The following is a 7,789-nucleotide window of genomic DNA, read 5'->3' on the forward strand; positions in this document are numbered from 1 at the left end:
CATTGCTTCTTCGGTTAGGAATTGCATGATAGATAATTGTTGATTTGCTATGGTTTGTCCTGACATTCCTCTTGCCATGTCGTTTAGTATTCCAGATTTCTCTGCTGGGAACATGATATGATCTCTCAGTCGTTCCAGATCTTCAGAGGAGTAGATTCCACTGGTTGCTAGGTTATTGGGGTTAATGTATTTCCATGTTGGTGTGGTTAAAGGTTCTATTGTGCCTGGTTTCACTGATTCGGTCAATTCTGGTAGTAATTTATACCATTTCTTATCGAGATTGAACATTACTGGGATGAAAGGGTTACACTCTATCTGTACTCCGGTTTTTAACAACATGCGGCTCTTCGGTGATACAAACATGCTGGCGTTTCCTCTGAATACTGGTAATTCTTGGTAACAGTTCTTCGTCTTTCTAATTTTTACGTCAACTGGTATGCATTTGATTATGTGGATTACTTCTCCTGCTATTGTTGCCATGTAGCCTGGTCCTTTCATTAATTGGTGCGCGAAGTCGTCGGGCGTTACGGCTGCGGTTGTCAATAAGTTCCGTAAAACTTGTTGTTCCAATTTGCATTTCTGCGAGAGTACGTCTCGGTATAATGCTGACATCTGCATTCTCATATGTCTTTCCACGTATACGAATTTCGAATTTACGTAGGTGAAAATGTCCAGGTTGCTGGTTGCTATGGGTTTTTTGTGAGTGAACGCGTTTTTAGTTGGTTCTTCGATGATGAGTAGCTTTGGGTGCTCGGTCCGAATCAATTCGTACCCGCATACTTGTTGACGTCCCTTTTTCGAAAAGGCGAAGGTTATGTCTTGGGTGGTAACTGTATACACTTCGTCATAGGTTTCGTCGCTGTTTTTGATTTTTGTGGCTTTGCCGTCGTATAAGACGTCGTATCGGTCCAATTGACAGGAATCCTTTGGCAAGGTTTCCCAAAACGTGTTTCCTCCTTCATTGTCTACGCAATTACCGTTGCTGAAGTCACACGTTGTTCCGGATCGAAATATGATTTTATTTGAATTTAGGTTTATTTTTGCAATATATTCGGCTAGACTGATTTTTACATATCCTTGGACTATTACGTCGCTCCATGTTCCGTATTCGTCGGAGTATTGTATGCTTTCGCAGCAACTCATCACTGCGATTTCCTTTATCATGAAGATATGATTTCCCCCGTGGAATCACTGAAGGTCTATGATGTACTTCAATTACCATAGTTTCGCATCAGTTCGATTGTCGTTCATTTCGCATTGTGGTAGTTCCCTTGCACACAGGTTAAAGCGTCGTTCTCGTATGGCATCGTTTCTTTTAAGGGATTTGTTCGGTGTATATTCTCGTCGTACATTAGCTGTCACTCCGCATAAGGGTTGGGTGTTTCTTTATTCCTATCTTATTGTTAGATGTATGCTATATATATCCGATGTACTTAACTAAAGGTATCTATACGCGGCATGATTAGTTATGATAATGGAATTAGTTAGTAATGTGCCCGACAATGGGTCTTGTTATGGCTTTAGTTTATTAATTCATCGTCGCCGTTGTTAGGAATTTCGATTGCCGGATCGTCGATCATAAAGTGTTGCTTGACCTTGTAATTTTGATCGTCAAAAACTATTGAAAATATATCGCCATCTACGTCTTTGATCATTACTATGCTATTCGGATAATTCCCGTAATCGAAGAGATTGACGGTGGTGTATATATTGCTGACGACGTAGTCGGTATATATGCTATAGTTATAGATTCTTGGTGGCAGGTCATCGTTCCACAACAACTGGCGAGTCACGCTCTTTACCCAATTTGGCATGATTCTATTGCATATTACGGCAATAATATTATCAGCTCGCCTTATTTCTAAGGTTCGCATATCTGGCTGAAATCTATCGGCGAATATTATAACCAAATTTTCCTGGTTTGCCAAAAGCTTCATCTGCAAAATCGAAATGTTGATATAGTAGTTGAAATCATAGTGTTGATGAGGATTATTAATTGCGAGCGGTTGGTTTTTAACGGGATTTGTGTGGTTGGGTATGTCTTCTTGGAGTAGGGGAAGCGTGAGTTTTTAAAATTTTTGGAGTTTATTCCTTAAGAAACTATTTGAGTTATAAGGCTTGGTACGGAAATTTTGTGTGGGGTAAAATCAAGTGTAACGTTCGGAACCTTGAGGCGTTAAGTAGAAAGAGACAAACATATATATCTATAAGATTGAACGTGCAAAAGAATGAGATGGGATATATTACAGAGCGTATCCTATACTCGGGGTCTCCTCTTTGTGCGGTGCTTCGTAGTCTCGCTGTATAGTTCACTACCTCTGGGCTGAGAGTTGAATGTGTGCGTATGTTTGTACGTGTGTTGTGTGCCTGCGCATTACGAAGTTCTGCCGCAACTTGTACGTTGCTGCTGAGTACAGGGTATGTATGCTTAGACATCCTAGATTATCGCCTGGTAGGTGAAATATATCTGCGTTTGCTCGGATTAAGTTATAGATATTCTCTTTTTCCTAGGTATTTAAGTGTTCTAATCTCAAAAGGATTCCAAAAGCTCGACCCTGGCTTTGATTAGGTTGTGGGAATTTTGAACCATAAATAATCGTTTTATTTTTGGGATATCTACTTCATTAGGTTGATTCGTGTTTTGCGTAGAGATATTCCGTGGGGTTGCGCACGTTGTCTTCCTTTTATACTCGTCTTCGGCTGTTTTCGTATAGGATTTAAATTCGGATTCGCATAGACTTCTTTATTTCTTGTCTTCTTTTATATTTATTTGTCTCTTGATTTTTATTGTATTGATTTGCCTTTTCCTTAAATATCGACGTGCGTTTATTTATTACAGCCTCGTTCGCGTTGTCAGTAATATACTGTCCTGTTAGTTCGATTTTATTTAATTCATTCGTTGGGGGTTTATTTGATTCGCTCAGGTTCATTATAGAATTATCATTTCTTATGGATTCGTCGGAATATTTATTCTTATTTTTCTCGGACTCGTCGGAGTTACTTTTACACTTATTGTTCGTAGTTTTATTTTCGTACTTCGCGGATTCATTGGATTCACTTGGTATTACCGTAGTTTCATTATTATTTTTCATGGATTTATCATTATCTTTCATAGGCTCATTGGATTCACTTGGATTTATTGTATATTCATCATTAATTTTCATAGATTTATAGGAATATTTCGTGGATTCATTATCGTTTTTCGCAGATTCATTGGATTCATTTGGATTTATCGCATTTTCGTCATTATTTTTCATCGATTTATTGGAATATTTCGTAGATTTATTATCATTTCTCACGGATTCATTGGATTCACTTTGATTTATCGCAGATTCGTCGTTATTTTTCACGGATTCATTGGAATATTTCGTAGATTTATTATCGTTTTTCACAAATTCATTAGATTCACTTTGTATTAACGTAGATTCATTATTATTTCTCATGGATTTATTGGAATATTTCGTAGATTCATTATCGTTTTTCACAGATTCATTGGATTCACCTTGGTTTATCGCAGATTCGTCATCATTTTTCACAGATTTATTGGAATATTTCGTGGATTTATTATCGTTTCTCACAGATTCATTGGATTCATTTGGATTTATCGCATTTTCGTCATTATTTTTCATCGATTTGTTGGAATATTTCGTAGGTTTATTATCGTTTTTCACAGAGTCATTGGAATATTTCGTAGATTTATTATCGTTTTTCACAGATTCATTGGATTCACTTTGATTTATCGCATTTTCGTCATTATTTTTCATCGATTTATTGGAATATTTCGTAGATTTATTATCGTTTTTCACAGATTCATTGGATTCACTTTGATTTATCGCATTTTCGTCATTATTTTTCACGGATTTATTAGAATTTTTCGTAGATTTATCATCATTTTTCACAGATTCGTTGGATTCACTTTGATTTATCGCATTTTCGTCATTATTTTTCACGGATTTATTGGAATATTTCGTAGATTTATTATCGTTTTTCACAGATTCATTGGATTCACTTTGATTTATCGCAGATTCGTCATTATTTTTCATGGATTTATTGGAATATTTCGTAGATTTATTATCATTTGTCACGGATTCATTGGATTCACTTTGATTTATCGCAGATTCGTCGTTATTTTTCATCGATTTATTGGAATATTTCGTAGATTTATTATCATTTTTCACAGATTCATTGGATTCAACTGGATTTATCGCATTTTCGTCATTATTTTTCATCGATTTATTGGAATATTTCGTAGATTTATTATCATTTTTCACAAATTCATTAGATTCACTTTGTATTAACGTAGATTCATTATTATTTCTCATGGATTTATTGGAATATTTCGTAGATTCATTATCGTTTTTCACAGATTCATTGTATTCACTTAGATTTGTCGCAGATTCGTCATCATTTTTCATGGATTTATTGGAATATTTCGTGGATTTATTATCATTTCTCACGGATTCATTGGATTCACTTAGTATTAACGTAGATTCATTATTATTTCTCATGGATTTATTATTATCTTTCATAGATTCATTGGATTCGATTGGATTTATCGCATATTCTTCATTATTTGTCATAGGTTTATAGGAATATTTCGTAGATTTATTATCGTTTTTCATAGATTCATTGGATTTACTTTGATTTATCGCAGATTCGTCGTTATTTTTCATCGATTTATCGGAATATTTCGTAGATTTATTATCGTTTTTCACAGATTCATTGGATTCATTGTCGTATTTCATGCATTTGTCAGGATATATTTGATATTTTGTGGGTATATTCTTATAATTAACGGTTTCTTTTGCATTTTCGCTCTTGATTTTAAAATTTTGGGTATCTGATTTTAAGGAGTCCTCTGTTTCACTTATTTCTTCCAGGATTTGCGGTGGAATCCTCAGTCTTACTTCCGAGTCTGACGTATTAATTGCATAAAGGTACGCTTTATCATCTCGGTTTGTCACTAACGCGTTCCCTATGTAGACGTTGTCACCTGCGTCTATCAGGGGTACGTACCCTTCGGTTAACTCAGTTTTTTCGAGATTGATACGGATGCCAAGCCGTGTCCTCGATGGAATTACGATAACATCTTCCGGATTTTCGACCTTTTCCTTTCCTTTAAGAGGTTCGGAAATTTCCGCCGTTAAATCGGATTTTGTATAACCGACACACCCATTAGATTCTACATCCAGGAGCGGTAAAACCTCGGTGCCTAGTTCGGTCTCCGCGAGTTTGTCGCAGTTGCCAGTCTGCGCTCTATACGGAGTCGTTTTTTCCTGCTGGTTTAGGAATGGGATTTGTACGTTACCGAATTCTAATGTCCCTTTATCAAAATTTATCTGAGCTCGATTTTCATTGAAGAACTGGGATCCTATTATTCCGTCCTGTGGGATTGGTAAATTTTCCGGAACTATATGGAATTGAGCTTCGGTTCCTATTACGTTTATGGGAACTTCCCCCATAGTTTCTATGCACGCGGGGACTATTCCGCTAAGATTAAATTTCTTTTGTTCGTTTATTTCAATTTCTGACCTTACACAGTTATTTTTTATAATGTTCAAGTCGGAGCCTGTATCCAACATGAAAGTACTCGGATTTTGTAACTCGCTCGCTTCTAATTTGATCGTAGGGATTGTACTCTCTGGATTTATGATCGTATTGATTGATTTGTCATCGGAATTTTGAGGCGGATCTATAATTATTTGTTCCATATCGCTTGTAGCCAACGTCACTAGTTTTCTATCGGTACGCCCTGTATAATAGATAAGGTGCGGTTGGGTATTTTGAGAGCCTCCGAGGTCGCACCGTCGTTCGGCAGGCTCTCCCCGTTTCCCGAAAATGAGACTCGATTTTCTCGCGGTATTTGATTTGATCTATCATTTCGCTGTTTAATTAGACATTCGCTGATTGAGTGACCGTAATTTCTGCAATATCGACAGTGTTCGCGTGGTTGTTCTGTCTGGTATTCGTCAGGTCGGTTCGAATTGTAGGATTGATAATTTGTTTGCGGAGTATAACGCGTTTGTCTAATTATTTGATTATCGTCGTACTGATTTGGACGCTGGTTTCCCTGTCTGAAATTTGGTTGTGACCTCTGTGGGCTAGGGTCCCTTGGATAAGTTCTTTCGCGGTACGAGTTATTGCTGGGATAAATGTTTCCGCGGTATTGATTGTTCCCTTGATAGCGATTTTCGCGATATTGGTTATTTCTAGGATAACCTTGTTGATTAGGGGAGTTCGACCTTCGATTACTGTAATTGTCTTGGTTACTAAAATTCGGAAGTCCCTGTTGCCGATTGGGACGATTTTCTCTTGAATCGTAACCGGGTTGCGGTTGGTAATTTATTTGACGATTTTGATATTTCGGAAATTGATTTCTCGAGTTAGTATTATTTTGAAGTTGGTAGGTGTTCGAGTTACGTCGGGGATCCGAATAAGTATCTCTCGAATTATAATTATTCCGATAGTCTGCTCGATTACCTTGGATGACATAAGTTTGATTCCGAGGTTTACGGTGGTCGTAATAGCTTTTATCCGAATTGTATGTGCAATCGTATTTATCGTGGTCGTTTGCTCCACATACAACGCAATTATATGGTTGAAACATCGCGTAATTTATTGTAGCGTCCTGAATTGTGCTAGGTTGATCTCCTCGTCTGAGTTGGATTTTAATTTTCTCCTGTTTTTCTATTTTCATAGCCGCGTCGACCAGTTCTTTCAGAGTACCGGGTATTGTGGGGATTTTTCCGTCGATTTCAGGTCTTAATCCGCGCAGAAAAGCGGCTTTGCCGTCCGCTTCGGTATTTCGCGTAAAAATTTCGAAATCGTCTGTACGTTGTTCTTGCAAGAATGCCTGTCTTATATTTTCCATCGCTTCGCGTACCCTTGAGGCGTACGTCACGACGTCTTCATTCTGTCTTTGGAAAATTTTCCCTAGTTCACCCTGACACAGATTAACGGATTTGGCTGGTCCATAAAGCTCATTTATTCGCGCGGTTAATTCGTCTATGGTGTCGAACCGTTCGTTCTCGATCACACGTCGAGCTACTCCCTTGATTTTATTACGTATTATTCGCGCGAGGCTTAATTCAACTTGAGGCGGGACCATTTCGCGTGCATCCTTGCATCCCTGCACAAAACTTCTAACCTGGGACGGATTGCCGTCAAACACCGGGACTGCCTCTAAGGCATCCTTAATTGAGATATAATGATAAGTCGGTGCGGGTAAGGCGGTTGCGCCTGTACTTGCAACGGGTTCGCTCACCATTTTAAATTCCTGAGGAATCTTAATATGTGTTTGGGATTGGTTTTCCGAATCAGGCGTTTGAATAAGTATTTGAGTGGGTTTTTCTGTTTTTCTCGAGTTCTCCGGAGAATTTTTATTCGTTGAATTAGAGTTTTGGCTGGAGATTTGCGACTGTTCAGGAGTTAGTCCTGAGGTTCCCGACGCGTTCGTCTCCACTAAATTTTCTAATTGTCCTTCGAATAATTGGGTGCCCTGCGTACTAACTTGTGATCTGAGTCGTCGGTCTGAAGGCGGACTATGTACTACGGCTGTGCGTTTTTTATCGGTAGGAGGGTCTTCCTTTCCCATTTAATGTTGGGATTGCACAATCTTTTGTTAATAAGGTTTATTTTAAATTTTAGATCCCGTGTCGGAGAAAAAGGAGGTAGGAATCGTTGGAAGTTTGAACGGGAGGTATTTAGAAAGAATTTTCGCCTTTTTCCTAATCTTTGCGTCTTCTTCGCTAATCGTTCTGGGTCGCGTTGGGGGCTCGAACAGCTTATT

This window comes from Neodiprion virginianus, chromosome 6 (genome assembly GCF_021901495.1).
Source record: "Neodiprion virginianus isolate iyNeoVirg1 chromosome 6, iyNeoVirg1.1, whole genome shotgun sequence".
Lineage (NCBI taxonomy): Eukaryota > Metazoa > Arthropoda > Insecta > Hymenoptera > Diprionidae > Neodiprion > Neodiprion virginianus.